This window comes from Crotalus tigris, unplaced genomic scaffold (genome assembly GCF_016545835.1).
Source record: "Crotalus tigris isolate CLP2741 ecotype Arizona unplaced genomic scaffold, ASM1654583v1 scf7180000017633.3093840, whole genome shotgun sequence".
Classification (NCBI taxonomy): Eukaryota; Metazoa; Chordata; class Lepidosauria; order Squamata; family Viperidae; genus Crotalus; species Crotalus tigris.
In genome coordinates, this window is record NW_024096527.1 from 639,459 (window position 1) to 653,832 (window position 14,374).

Genomic DNA, 14,374 nt, shown 5'->3' on the forward strand with positions numbered 1-14,374 from the left:
ACCCTCCCTTTGTCTGCAATGATGGGGCAGGAAGACCTCTGCTGGGCCGAGGATGTTGGGAATCTGCACTCTGTGGAGTAGGTGCAGGATTACTATGCTCCCTGTCAATCAGGTTTGATTTCCTTTCTTTGCCCCCCTGCCCCCTGTGCTTGTAGCTGCCTCTGAACCCCTCATTTTTGGGAGTTAGCATTGCTGGCATCTCTTTCTCCTGAGCCTTTCGTGCTGGGTAATTGTTGCCACTCAAGATCTGTTTTAAAATTAGGGAATCTTTGGGGGATAGCCAACTAGCATCCAACATGCCCCCATGCCCCCACTTCAAGTCCAGAAGCCACACACCCCTCCAAAGCCCCTGCAATCACCTATCAGCTTCTTTGAGTCAACCAGAAGGAGAGAAGGGGGTAGAATAATGCAAAGATTAATGTCAGAGAAACAGGCACAAGTTTCCCATTAAAAGTGTGGTAAGTGAGTGTACAGATAGTCCTCAAACTACAACCACAATTGAGCCCAAAAATTATGTTGCTAAGTGAGAAATTTGTTAAATGAGTTTTGTCCCATTTTATGACTTTTCTTGCCACATTTGTTAAGTGAATCACTGCAGTTGTTAAATTAGCAACACGGTTGTTAAGTGAATCTGGCTTCCCCTATGGACTTCACACAAAGGGATCACGTGACCCTGGGACACTGTGATCGTCATAAATATGAATCAGTTGCCAAGCATCTGAATGTAAATCAAAAGACCCTGGGGATGCTGCAACAGTCATAAGTGTCACTTTTTTCAGTGCCATTGTAACTTCAAACAGTCACTAAGCGAACTGTTGCAAGTTGAGGACTACCTGTACTATATCCCTTTTTCCTTTGGGGGGGGACATCAAGTTTTTGACACCTTGCTAGGCAACTGGTGGTACTTGGATATTGCCATATCCTAAAAGTGGTACAATGGGTGAAAAGGTTGAAAAGCCCTGACCTAGTCTGTAGATATTGTTAATGTCTATGTGTGTATTGGTGGCTGATTTGTCAGAGTCCCAGACTTCTAGAAATTCCCTGGCATTTTGGGATTTGGCCTGGTCTAGGATTGTCACATTTTCCCAATTGAAACTATGATTAAATCTGTCTATATGTTGTGAAATTAAAGAATTTCCGTCATGCCTTTTGACTGCAGTTGGTGTTCATGGAAGCATTCTGCCAGTCTTCTGCCTGTTTGTCCTACATAATGGATGTTGCAGTTCTTACATGGTATGTTGTAGAGACTCCTGTTTTTTCTTCTGAGATTGCTGGGTCTTTTGGTTTGCTTAGGGTGTTTTGAAGGGCTTTAATTGGCTTGCGTGTTATTCTGATTCCATGTGGTTGTAGCAGTTTATTTGCGGTTTCTGAGATATTCTTTTTTTTTTATTAAAAAGTTTTTATTTTCCATTTATTCATACAAAATACAATTAAATTCCTAACCATTGGTACCGCCTGCCCATTCCCCCCAGGCTGCGTCCACCCTCTCTAATCCTTCCCCACTTCCCTCCTCTTTCTCTCCTCTCCTCCTACTCTCTTCCCCTCCCCTTCTCCTCTAACCATCCTACTTCCTCCCTACTCCTTCCTCCTCTCTCATCCCTCTCACACACATGAACGCAGCATAGGGGAAATGCCCAAGCGTTTACCATGTCTATATTATCATTACCCACCCACCCTCAACCTTCCCCCCCTCGCTTCCCAGAGCAAAATACAGGGTTATTATTAAGGAAGTTAACAATAATAAAAAAGAAAAAAGAAAAAAAGAAAAAAGAAAATAAAAGAGAAATCTGAGATATTCTTGATGTATGGCAGTGTAATTCTTTTTAAGGTTTGTGTTGGTTGTGCTGTATTGGGTTGTCAAGGACTTTTTAATCAAATTGTGTGGGTAATTATCAAAGGTTTGGAGGTTGTCTTGATGGTTTGGAAAGAATAGGAACAGCAGTCCTCAGGGACAGTGGAGTTGTTCAGTAAAGATCACCATAATTATTAAACTCTATGAAATAAGACCATTCTGAAGTTAACATAGAGATCCAAGATAAGTGATCCTTGTTCTTTATGAGGAATCATAAAACAGAAAACTGTAATAAATGTAGGAAACTCCAGAAAATATGGCACACATGGGAAGGAAAAAGAATGAAGTGTAGAGTTCAGATTTTTTTAATATTCATTTGCATCTACTTATTTCACTCTACAAAACTGTAAAAATGATGTATAACAAATCACATCAAACACAGACTTGATCTCATTTTAAAGTGTTGAAACACTATTTCAGTAATTATTATTATTAAAAGTATTAGAATAATATTTTTAAAAGATATTTCTAGGCATGCCCATGCTTTCTTCCTTAGAATTTGAAAGTGGATGCAGTGGAGGAGATAAAAGTTGAATTCTCTGACTAAATGTTCTATTACAGACACCACATTATTTATTTTTTAAACAAGGATAGGCCATTTTTGAAGGTAGAACCTCAGAAGTAATTCACATAAGACCTATCATGACTCTATTGTGTAGTTTACTCCATCTTGAAAATGACATAATTGGGAAATAATTCAATAATTTCACATATTGAATTTTACTGAAATCACTAGAAACATCTAGGGTAATATAAAAAAGAGAATAAAATCAGGATTTTTTTTTAAAAAAAAATGAATTTAAGTTTACACACATGTGGGACAAGCAATTTCATTGGTACCATGCACTTTCATAATCTCAATCTTTCTCCAGTCTCATGTGTCCTTATCACATTGCAACCTATGAGTGAAACAGCCTTAAATCATCATGAAATGTACTCAAGTAAATTGTATAACAGGATTCTCCCCCCATAAAACTAACAGTTTCCCATCATAAACTTCTAGCTATGTAAATTCTGTAATATAAAATTCCTTTATCCTGGAGATGATTACCTGATGTCAGAATCCAATTATATTTCATCTCTAGTTATCGACTATGGAAAACCCCATTTCTGCCCTCTCTGGATTCTGTCATACGATGAAGGGGAAGGGGGTGAACAAAGGGGTTTTATGGCCCTCACTTCCTTCAGCACAACTTCAAAGGGATTGAATGTGGATAACACCAAAAGGAATAAAGCATAACAAAGGGGCCATCAGCTTTCATCTACTCCTTTCTGAAGTCTCCCTTCCACCGGCAGTGAGGAAAAAGGGGGTGGAAATGTAACGCCTGGGATTGTCACTGGAAAGATGGTGGAGTGGGGTGGGGCAGCTGGGGACCCCTTAAAATTTTGAACCATAGGGCTTGGGCCCCAGGTCCTGTCTAGAATGACTGCAACCATTTTCTCTTAATAAAGGATGCCTATTGAGAGAAATATTCCAAGAGTTCTGTCTTCTTAAGATGCAAAGTGGGGTGGGTCCTTACATTAAACAGGACCTGCAGAATTAGTCCACCTGGAAGGGAGAACCTTGCCGGGGGACTTTGCAAAAATTACCATGTCAGACAATGGAGCAAGGAAAGGAGAAAAGTCCCCGGAAAGGGAGCCGCTGCCCCAATTCAAACCCTGCCAGATGTCGGGATCTGAGAGGTCAGATTCCTCAGGAGAAGAGGTGGTGGAGACACGGGACCACAAACCTTGGTGGTCAATGGGTGTTGGAAAGAAAGGCGAGTGGGAAAAGAAATCAAGAAAGGTGACCCTGAGATGGGGGGGCCAACCAACCAGAATGGAAGCAGGAGATGGAGTGAAGAGGAAGGGAGCTGGGCACCGTACTCAGATTGGATCCTAGAGAAAGCTATTGACTTGATGAAGAGAACTCTCAGCTCCCTAGGAGAGGAGAATTCTGAGCCCTAAGACTGCCCCAGCTCCTGGAGCCGCAAAGGGAGAGACACCGAGGGGGAAGTGGAACCTGCAGCCTCGGGGACATCTCCTGATCCAGTAGTCCCCACTCCCCACTGACCCCCAGATGGCGATCTGGATGGAAGACACTACCACCGACAATGAAGGCACCGGTCTATTCAAAGACTCCCGCCGCTGAACGTGAAATTCAAGGGGGAGCCAATACACTTGGGGATTTTCCTAACCTAAGTCCTCAGCTACATGGAGGAATATGGGCAGGACATCCCCAGTGACAAAACCCGTATCCGTATTGTGCAATCTGCCCTGGACACGCCCGCCGCAGATTGGGTGGTGAACTTGCATGACTCCTATGCCCCAGAGCTCAATGACTTCAACCATTTCATGTCCTCTCTGAAAAGGCAATTTGAGGACCCCCTGGCTGATTTCGAAGCCTGCAGAAGGATAAAAACAATGAGGCAAGGCAAACACCCGGTAGCCGAATATACGCAAGAATTCCAGGCCTTTGCCAATAAACTGAACTGGCCAGAAGACATCCTCCTTAGCCATTTCAAAGACGGACTAAATTACGACCTATATGACACTTGCCTGCCCCCAAGGGACCCACACCAACTTGAGGAATGGTACGTCTTGGCAGAGGAAGCAGAGATCGACGTATTGAAGAGGCACCGCCAAAGAAAACAATGGAGCCACTCAGCGCCTGAGTTGACATGTGAACCAGTGAAACCATCGGCTACGGCCAAGAAGCAAATGGGGTATTTCAAGTGCAGGAGAGAAGGGCATCGGGCTGTAGAATGCCACTCAAAAGCCCCCCAGCACAACCCAGACAGATCACCAACCAGCAAATCCAGAAAGCCAAAAGAACCTGCCATAAGAATGATGGAGGCTGTGGAATCTCCCACCTTTGCTCATCAGGTGGAAAGAACTCCAGCCTACATTGCAGGGCTGGTGGACACCTCAGACGACAGCTCGGAGGGTGAACCCCTGGTAAGTGGACGCATCGCATACATCCTCAAGACAGTGACTATATTAATTCCCCCCATGCCTGAAGCCATGAAGGTGAAAGCCTTAATAGACTCTGGCTGCACCCACTGCCTCATTAGCCCGATGCTAGTGGGGAATCTGGGCATTCGATCAAGGAGACTGGAACAACCAATCTCATTGGGCCAGTTAGATGGACCCATAGAAGGAGGGGTGCCAGCTACCCTAGCCACTATACCAATACACCTCTCCCTGGGCAAACATAACATTTGTGGTGACCCCAGGCATGGAATGCCCGAGGATGCTAGGGATGGAATGATTAAAATAATGGAACCCCTGGTTGAATTGGAGGATGGCAAAAATCAAATTCCCGAAGGGGGATCCTATGGACTTAAAATCCCAAGGGGAGGCTACCAGAATCAAGAACAGAAAAAGCATCCATGGGAGAGGAAAAGGGACTACCAGAAATACCAGAGGAATGCAGAGACCTTGCTGAAGTTTCAGTGAGGAGAGGGTGGATGAGCTCCCCCCCCCCACTGACCCACAGACTGTGCCATTGAATTCAAGCCTGGGGCAAAACACCCGAAGCCCAGATTATACTCCATGAGCCCAAAGGAGAAGAAGGAAATGGAATGATTCATAAAGGAAAACCTAGAAAGGGGGTTTATTGAGCCAGCCAAGCCTAAAGTGGCCGCCCCGGTCCTCTTTAGAAAGAAGAAGGATGGCTCTTTACGCTTATGCGTGGATTATAGGGCCCTGAATACAATCAGTGAAAACAACCTATACCCTCTGCCCCTCATGAAGGACATGTTGTCACACCTCTCAAAAGGGAAAAATTTTTCTAAACTAGACATAAGGGAAGCTTACTATTGCGTGAGAATTAAGGAAGGGGATGAATGGAAGACTGCATTTAACTGCCCCATGGGGTGCTACCAATTCAAAGTCTTGCCATTTGGATTACAAGGGGCCCCCACAGTATTTATGCAATTAATCAATGACGTTCTAAGGGAGCACCTATTTAAGGGGGTCCTGGTTTACTTAGACAACATTCTTATCTTCACCGAATCAAAAGAGGAACATGTCAACCTAGTCAGAGCAGTTTTAAAGAAACTGCGAGCCGCCTGCCTATATGCCAAACTCTCAAAATGTGAATTCCACCAGGAAAGGATAGACTAGCTAGGTTATCGAATATCCCCACAGGGCATTGAAATGGACCCAGAGAAGGTCAGAGCAGTATTAGAATGGCCACCACCCTGCACAAGAAAGCAACTGCAAAGTTTCCTGGGCTTCACAATCTTTTACCGCCAATTCATCCCCTCATTTGCCCAGATAGCCCTGCCCCTCATAAACTTACTAAAAATGAAGGGAGCATCCTCAGTAAAACCTAGCCAGCCACTAACAAGGACAGTGGAGTGCCAACCAGCATTTGAGAGACTAAAGAGACTTTTCTCTGCCAAACCAGTACTGGGGCACTGTAAGGACCCACCCCACTTTGCACCTTAAAGAGACAGAACTCTTGGAATAATTCTTCCAACAGGAATCCTTTATTAAGAGAAAATGGTTGCAGGCATTCTAGAAAGGACTTGGGGTCCAAGCTCTCCCATTCAAGGTTTTAAGGGGTTCCCCAGTAGTCCCACCCAATCACCCCCCTCTTCCAGTGACAGTTTCAGACATCACAATCCCACCCCCTTTTCTTTTCTGCCGGCTGGATGGAGACTTCAAAGAAAACTACATGAAAGGCAACAGCTCCATTCTTAGGGTTAGCTCTTTTGGCAATACACACAATCAGCTGCTTTGAAGTGTACCAAAGGAAGTGAGGGCCATAAAGCCCCTTTGTTCACCCCTTCCCTTCATCATATGGCAGAATTCATAGAAGGCAGAAATGGGTTTTTTTATAATTGATAACTAGAAATGAAATATAATTGGATTCTGAAATCCGCCCCCCTCAAAAATAAGAGAGATCCACCTGAAAGAAAACAAACAGGTATAAAAGTTAGTCAGGCTCGTTAGGATACTCTGTGTGAAACTTCTTCAATAGCTTCGGGGCTCTGATATGACGTTTATGGACCCACTCGTTTTGTGAGGGAGGGAGGTGTTTCTAGGCAACTAGGTACTGAGTCGCTCCATGATATCTCCTAGAGTCAAGGATTTCCTTTATTTTGAAGTGTTGTTCGCCCTCCACCATGATTGGATGTGGTGGGGGGGATTTTTGGCTGTAGAGGTGACTGACGCTCTCTTTTCAGCAAGCTGCAATGAAAAATTGGGTGTATTTGCCTGAGATGTTTGGGTAATTCTAATTCTACTGTTACTGGGTTTATGATTCTTTTAATTGGAAAAGGCCCTATATATTTTGGTCCAAGTTTTTTACAGGGCTGTAGGGACTTTAGGTATTTTGTAGATAAGTACACCATTTATCCTATAATGAATGGTGTAGGCTCAATCCTTTTTTTATCAGCTTGTGTTTTGTATGCCTGCCTAGCTTCATCTAGTGCTTTTCTAACTATTGGCCCAGTGTCTTGTAATTGTTCCATCCATTCTTTCAGTGATGGGATTGTTGGTTTGTTTGGGGTTAATTCTGGCATGGGGTTGAAACTTTGACCATTGGCTATTTGAAAAGGAGTGTAACCTGTGCTGGAGTGGACTGCATTATTGTAGGCAACTTCTGCAAAAGGGAGTAAGTCCGTCCAATCACTCTGTTGGAAATTTAAAAAACATCTCAAATATTGCTCAAGTACTGAATGACAACGTTCCGTTTGTCCATCTGTCTGAGGGTAATGGCTAGATGTCAGTCCCTGAGTGGTCCCTAAGAGGGATAAAAATTCCTTCCAAAATGCAGACATAAATTGCACTCCCCTATCAGAGATGATGCGTTGGGGTGCCCCGTGCAATCTGTAAATGTGCTGGATGAAAGGTTTTGCTAAGGCCTTTGCAGTGGGAATCTTTTGGCAAGGGATAAAGTGTGCCTGTTTGGAAAACAAGTCCATGACCGTCCAGATAACAGTATTCCCATTGCTTTCTGGCAATTCCACTATAAAATCCATGGCTATTTCCCTCCAGGGGGCTGAGGGATTTGCCACTGTTTGTAATAGTCCTGCTGATTTCCCTTGCAACCTCTTTGCAGATGCACATGTTGCGCAGCTGGCAACATAACTTTCTATGTCCTTTTTTATTGATGGTCACCAAAATTGCTGTTTAATTAAGTGTAAAGTTTTTACAAATCCAAAATGCCCTTCTGATTTTGTGTCATGGCAAAGCTGCATGAATGTGATTCTTTGGGTTGCTGGTATATATAACTTTTCCCCTACCCAAGGCAACCCATCTCTCATTGTGCACACATTTTTGTTTTTCTGGAATCATTCGTCTGTTTCCAAACTTTTTCTGAATTCAATTCCAGTTTGGCTGTCCAGTTGTGGTTTTAATTTAGCTTGGGTTCTTGTGGTTAGTGGTGCTGCCAGTTGTGACTCTGCCATTATTGGTCTAGAGTCTGTGGTTCGTGTGCAGTTATATTGAGGCATGCGAGATAATGCATCTGCCAGGAAGTTCTTTCTCCCTGGTAAATGTTTGAGCTTAAATTGGAACTGGTGAAAATGCTGGGACCAGCGGGCTTGTTTGGGATTGAGCTTCCTGGGCGCTTTCAGGGCTTCCAAATTTTTGTGATCAGTCCACACCTGGAAGGGGATTTTGTTGCCTTCCAGGAACTGTCGCCACGTGAGTAATGCTCAACATATCCCATAAGTCTCCTTCTCCCATACGGGCCAGCGCTGTTCTGTTTCCATGAGTTTCTTGGATGTATATGCACAGGGTTGCAATACTCCATCATCATTTTCTTGTAATAGAACAGCCCCCACTGCCACATCACTTGCATCTGCCTGTATTACGAAGGGCTTGTCCATGTCTGGGTGTCTTAGTACTGGTTCGGCAGAAAAAAGTCTCTTTAGTCTCTCAAATGCTGCTTGGCACTCCATTGTCCATGTTAGTGGCTGGCTAGGTTTTACTGAGGATGTTCCCTTCGTTTTTAGTAAGTTAGTGAGGGGCAAGGCTATCTGGGCAAATGAGGGGATGAATTGGCGGTAAAAGTTTGCAAAGCCCAGGAAACTTTGCAGTTGCTTTCTTGTGCAGGGTGGTGCCCAATCTAATACTGCTCTGACCTTCTCTGGGTCCATTTCAATGCCCTGTGGGGATACGCGATAACCTAGGTAGTCTATCCTTCCCTGGTGGAATTCGCATTTTGAGAGTTTGGCATATAGGTGGGCGGCTCGCAGCTTCTTTAAAACAGCTCTGACAAGGTTGACATGTTCCTATTTTGTTTCAGTAAAGATAAGAATGTCGTCCAAGTAAACAAGGACCCCCTTAAACAGGTGCTCCCTTAGAACATCATTGATTAATTGCATAAAGACTGCAGGGCCCCCTTGTAATCCAAATGGCAAGACTTTGAATTGATAGCACCCCATGGAGCAGTTAAATGCAGTCTTCCATTTGTCCCCTTTGCTTAATTCTCACGCGATAGTAAGCTTCCCTTAGGTCTAGTTTAGAAAAATATTTCCCTTTCGATAGGTGTGACAGCATGTCTTTCATGAGGGGCACAGGGTATAGGTTGCTTTCACTGATTGTATTCAGTGCCCTATAATCCACACATAAACGTAAAGAGCCATCCTTCTTCTCTCTAAAAAGGACTGGGGCAGCCACTTTAGGCTTGGCTGACTCAATGAAACCTCTCTCTAGGTTTTTTTAATGAATCTTTCCATTTCCTCCTTCTCCTTTGGGCTCATGGTGTATAATCTGGGCTTCACGAGTTTTGCCCCAGGCTTGAATTCAATGGTACAGTCTGTGGGTCGGTGGGGGGGGAGCTCATTTGCCCTCTCCTCACTGAAAACTTCAGCAAGGTCTCTGTATTCCTCTGGTATTTCTGTTAGTCTTTTTTCCTCTCCTATGGATGCTTTTTCTATTCTTGATTCTGGTAGCCTCCCTTGGGATTTTAAGTCCATAGGGTCCCCCTTCGGGAATTTGATTTCTGTCGTCCTCCAATTTACCCAGGGGTTCCATTTTTTTAATGGAAATTCCATCCCTAGGATCATTGGGCATTCCATGCCTGGGGTCACCACAAACATTATGTCTCCTCATGTTTGCCCAGGGAGAGGTGGATTGGTAGAGTGGCTAGGGTAGCTGGCACCCCCCCTGCTATGGATCCATCTAACTGGCCAAATGAGATTGGTTGTTCCAGTCTCCTGGATGGGATGCCCAGATTCCCCACTAGTGTTGGGCTAATGAGGCAGCGGGTGCAGCCAGAGTCTATTGAGGCTTTCACCTTCACAGCTTCGGGCATGGGGGGGAATAATATAGTCACTGTTTTGAAGATGGGTGTGATGCATCCACTTACCAGGGGTTCGCCCTCCGAGCTGTCATCTGAGGCATCCACCGTCCCTGTGGTGTAGGCTGGAGTTCTTTCCCCTTGGTGAGCAGAAGTGGGGGGTTCCGCAATTTCCATCATTCTCATGGCAGTTTCTTTTGGCTTAGCTGAAGACTTTCTGGATTTGCTGATTGGGGATCTGTCTGGGTTGTTCTGGGGGGCTTTGGAGCGGCATTCTACAGCTCGATGCCCTTTTCTTCCGCACTTGAAATACCCCATTTGCTTCTTGGCTGTAGCTGGTGGTTTCACTGGTTCGTGTGTCAACTCAGGCGGCGAGCGGCTCCATTGTTTTCCTCGGCGGTGTCTTTTCAATATGTTGATCTCTGCTTCCTCTGCCAAGATGTACCGTTCCTCAAGTTGGTGTGGGTCCCCTCGGGGCAGGCAAGTGTCATATAGGTCATAATTTAGTCTGTCTTTGAAATGGCTAAGGAGGATGTCTTCTGGCCAGTTCAATTTGCTGGCAATGGCCCGGAATTCTTGTGTATATTCAGCCACCAGACGTTTGCCTTTCCTCATTGTTTTTATCCTTTCACGGGCTTTGTGATCAGCCAGGGGGTCTTCAAATCGTCTTCTCAGAGAGGACATGAAATGGTTGAAGTTTCCTTGTTCTGGAGCATTGGAGTCATGCAAGTTCACCACCCAATCTGCAGCCAGTCCATCCAGGGTAGATTGCATGATCAGGATGCGGGCTTTGTCTCTGGGGATGTCCTGCCCGTATTCCTCCATGTAGCTGAGGACTTGGGTTAGGAAAAACCCCAAGCGTGTTGGCTCCCCTTTGAATTTCACCTCCACCGGTGGACGTCTTGGAATGGATCGGTGCCTCCATCTTTGGTTGTAGTGTCTTCCATCCAGATCGCCATCTGTGGTCCAGTAGGGGGTGGGGACTACTGGATCAGCAGATGTCCCCGGGGTTGCAGGTTCCACTTCCCCCTCGCTGTCTCTCCCTTAGTGGCTCCAGGAGCTGAGACGGCCGTAGGGCTCAGGATTCTCCTCTCCTAGGGAGCTGAGAGTTCTCTTCATCAAGTCAATAGCTTTCTCTAGGATCCAGTCTGAGTACGGTGCCCAGCTTTCCCCCTCTTCACTTGCGTGCAGGGATTTCTCCATCTCCTGCTTCCATTCTGGTTGCTTGGCCCCCCATCTCAGGGTCACCTTTCTTGATTCCTTTCCCCACTCACTTTTCTTTCCAATGCCCATTGACCAGCGAGGCTTGTGGTCCCATGTCTCCACCACTTCTTCTCCTGAGGAATCTGACCTCTCGGATCCGAACATCTGGCAAGGTTCCAGTTGGGGCAGCGGTTCTCTTTTCGGGGAGTTTTCCCCCTTTCTTGCTCCATTGTCTGACATGGTAATTTTTGCAAAATCCCCTGGCAAGCGTCTCCCTTCCAGGTGGATTAATTTTGCACGTCCTGTCTAATGTAAGGACCCACCCAACTTTGCATCTTAAGAAGACAGAACTCTTGGAATAATTCTTCCAACAGGAATCCTTTATTAAGAGAAAATGGTTGCAGGCATTCTTGACTGGACTTGGGGTCCAAGCTCTCCCATTCAAGGTTTTAAGGGGTTCCCCAGTAGTCCCACCCAATCACCCCCCTCTTCCAGCGACAGTTTCAGGCATCACAATCCCACCCCTTTTTCCTTTCTGCCGGCTGGATGGAGACTTCAAAGAAAACTACATGAAAGGCAACAGCTCCATTCTTATGATTAGCTCTTTTGGCAATTCACACAATCAGCTGCTTTGAAGAGTACTGAAGAAAGTGAGGGCCATAAAGCCCCTTTGTTCACCCATTCCCTTCATCGTATGGCAGAATTCATAGAAGGCAGAAATGGGTTTTTTTTATAATTGATAACTAGAGATGAAATATAATTGGATTCTGACAGGCACCCAGACATGGATAAGCCCTTCGTAATACAGGCAGATGCAAGTGATGTGGCAGTGGGGGATGTTCTATTACAAGAAAACGATGATGGAGTATTACAACCCTGTGCATATACATCCAAGAAACTCACGGATACAGAACAGCGCTGGCCCGTATGGGAGAAGGAGGCATATGGGATACATTGGGCATTACTCACGTGGTGCCAGTTTCTTGAAGGCAACAAAATCCCCTTCCAGGTGTGGACTGACCACAAAAATTTGGAAGCCCTGAAAACACCCAGGAAGCTCAACCCCAAGCAAGCCCGCTGGTCCCAGCATTCTCACCAGTTCCAATTTATGCTCAAGCATTTGCCGGGGGGGAAAGAACTTCCTGGCAGATGCATGGTCTTGCATGCCCCAATATAACAGCACACAAGCCACCAACTCTAAACCGATGATGGTAGAATCACAACTGGCAGCGCCAGTAACCACCAGAGCCCAAGCTAAATTAAAACCACAGCTGGGCAGCCAAATCGGAATTGAATTCCAGAAAAGTTTGGAAATAGATGAATGGTTCCAGAAAAACAAAAATGTGTGCACAATGAGAGATGGGCTGCCTTGGGGGAAAAGTTATATATACCAACAACCCAAAGAGTCACATTCATGCAGCTTTGCTGCAACACAAAATCAGCAGGGCATTTTGGATTTGTAAAAACATTACACTTAATTAAATGGCAATTTTGGTGGCCATCCATAAAAAAGGACATAGAAAATTACGTGGCCACCCGCCCAAAGTGTGCAACTGCAAAGAGGTTGCAAGGAAAATCGCCCAGACTGTTACAAACAGTGGCAAATCCCTCAGCCCCCTGGAGGGAAATAGCCATGTATTTTATAGTGGAATTACGAGAAAGCAATGGGAATACTGTTATCTGGACGGTCATGGACTTGTTTTCCAAAAAGGTGCACTTTATCCCTTGCCAAAAGATTCCCACTGCAAAAGCCTTAGTGAAACTTTTCGTCCAGCACATTTACAGATTGCATGGGGCACCCCAACGCATCATCTCTGATAGGGGAGTGCAATTTACATCTGCATTTTGGAAGGAATTTTTATCCCTCTTAGGGACCACTCAGGGACTGACATCTAGCCATCATCCACAAGGGGATGGACAAACAGAACGGTGTCACTCAGTACTTGAGCAATATTTAAGATGCTTTATTAATTTTCAGGAAACAAATTGGACGGATTTACTCCCTTTTGCAGAAGTTACCTACAATAATGCAGTCCATCCAGCATAGATTACACTCCTTTTCAAATAGCCACTGGTCAAAGTTTCAACCCCATGCCAGAATTAACCCCAAACGAACCGGCAATCCCATCACTGAAAGAATGGATGGAACAATTACAAGACACCTGGCCAATAGTTAGAAAAGCACTAGATGAAGCTAGGCAGGCATACAAAGCACAAGCTGATAAAAAAAGGGTTGAGCCTACACCATTCATTATAGGAGAAATGGTGTACTTATCTACAAAATACCTAAAGTCCCCACAGCCCTGTAAAAAACTTGGACCAATATATATAGGGACTTTTCCAATTAAAAGAATTATAAACCCAGTAACTGTAGAATTAGAATTACTCCCAAATCTCAGGCAAATACACCCAATTTTTCGTTGCAGCTTGCTGAAAAGAGAGCATCAGTCATCATTACGGCCAAAACTCCCCCCACCACCACCTCCAATCATGGTGGAGGGGGAACAACATTTTGAAATAAAGGAAATCCTAGACTCTAGGAGATATCATGGAGCGACTCAATACCTAGTTGCATGCAAACACCTCCCTGCTTCACAAAGCGAGTGGGTCCATAAACGTCATGTCAGAGCCCCAAAGCTAAGGAGAAACTTCCTGACAGTGAGAACAATTAATCAGTGGAACAGCCTGCCTCCAGAAGCAGTAAATGCTCCAACACTGGAAGTTTTTAAGAAGAGACTGGACAGCCATTTGTCCGAAATGGTGTAGGGTTTCCTGCCTGAGCAGGGGGTTGGACTAGATGACCTCCAAGGTCCCTTCCAACTTTACTACTATTACTATTACTATATAGGGCCTTTTCCAATTAAAAGAATCATAAACCCAGTAACAGTAGAATTAGAATTACCCAAAAATCTCAGGCAAATACACCCAATTTTTCATTGCAGCTTGCTGAAAAGAGAGCATCAGTCAGCTTTACGGCCAAAAATCCCCCCCCCACCTCCAATCATGGTGGAGGGAGAACAACACTTCGAAATAAAGGAAATTCTAGATTCTAGGAGATATCATGGAGCGACTCAGTACCT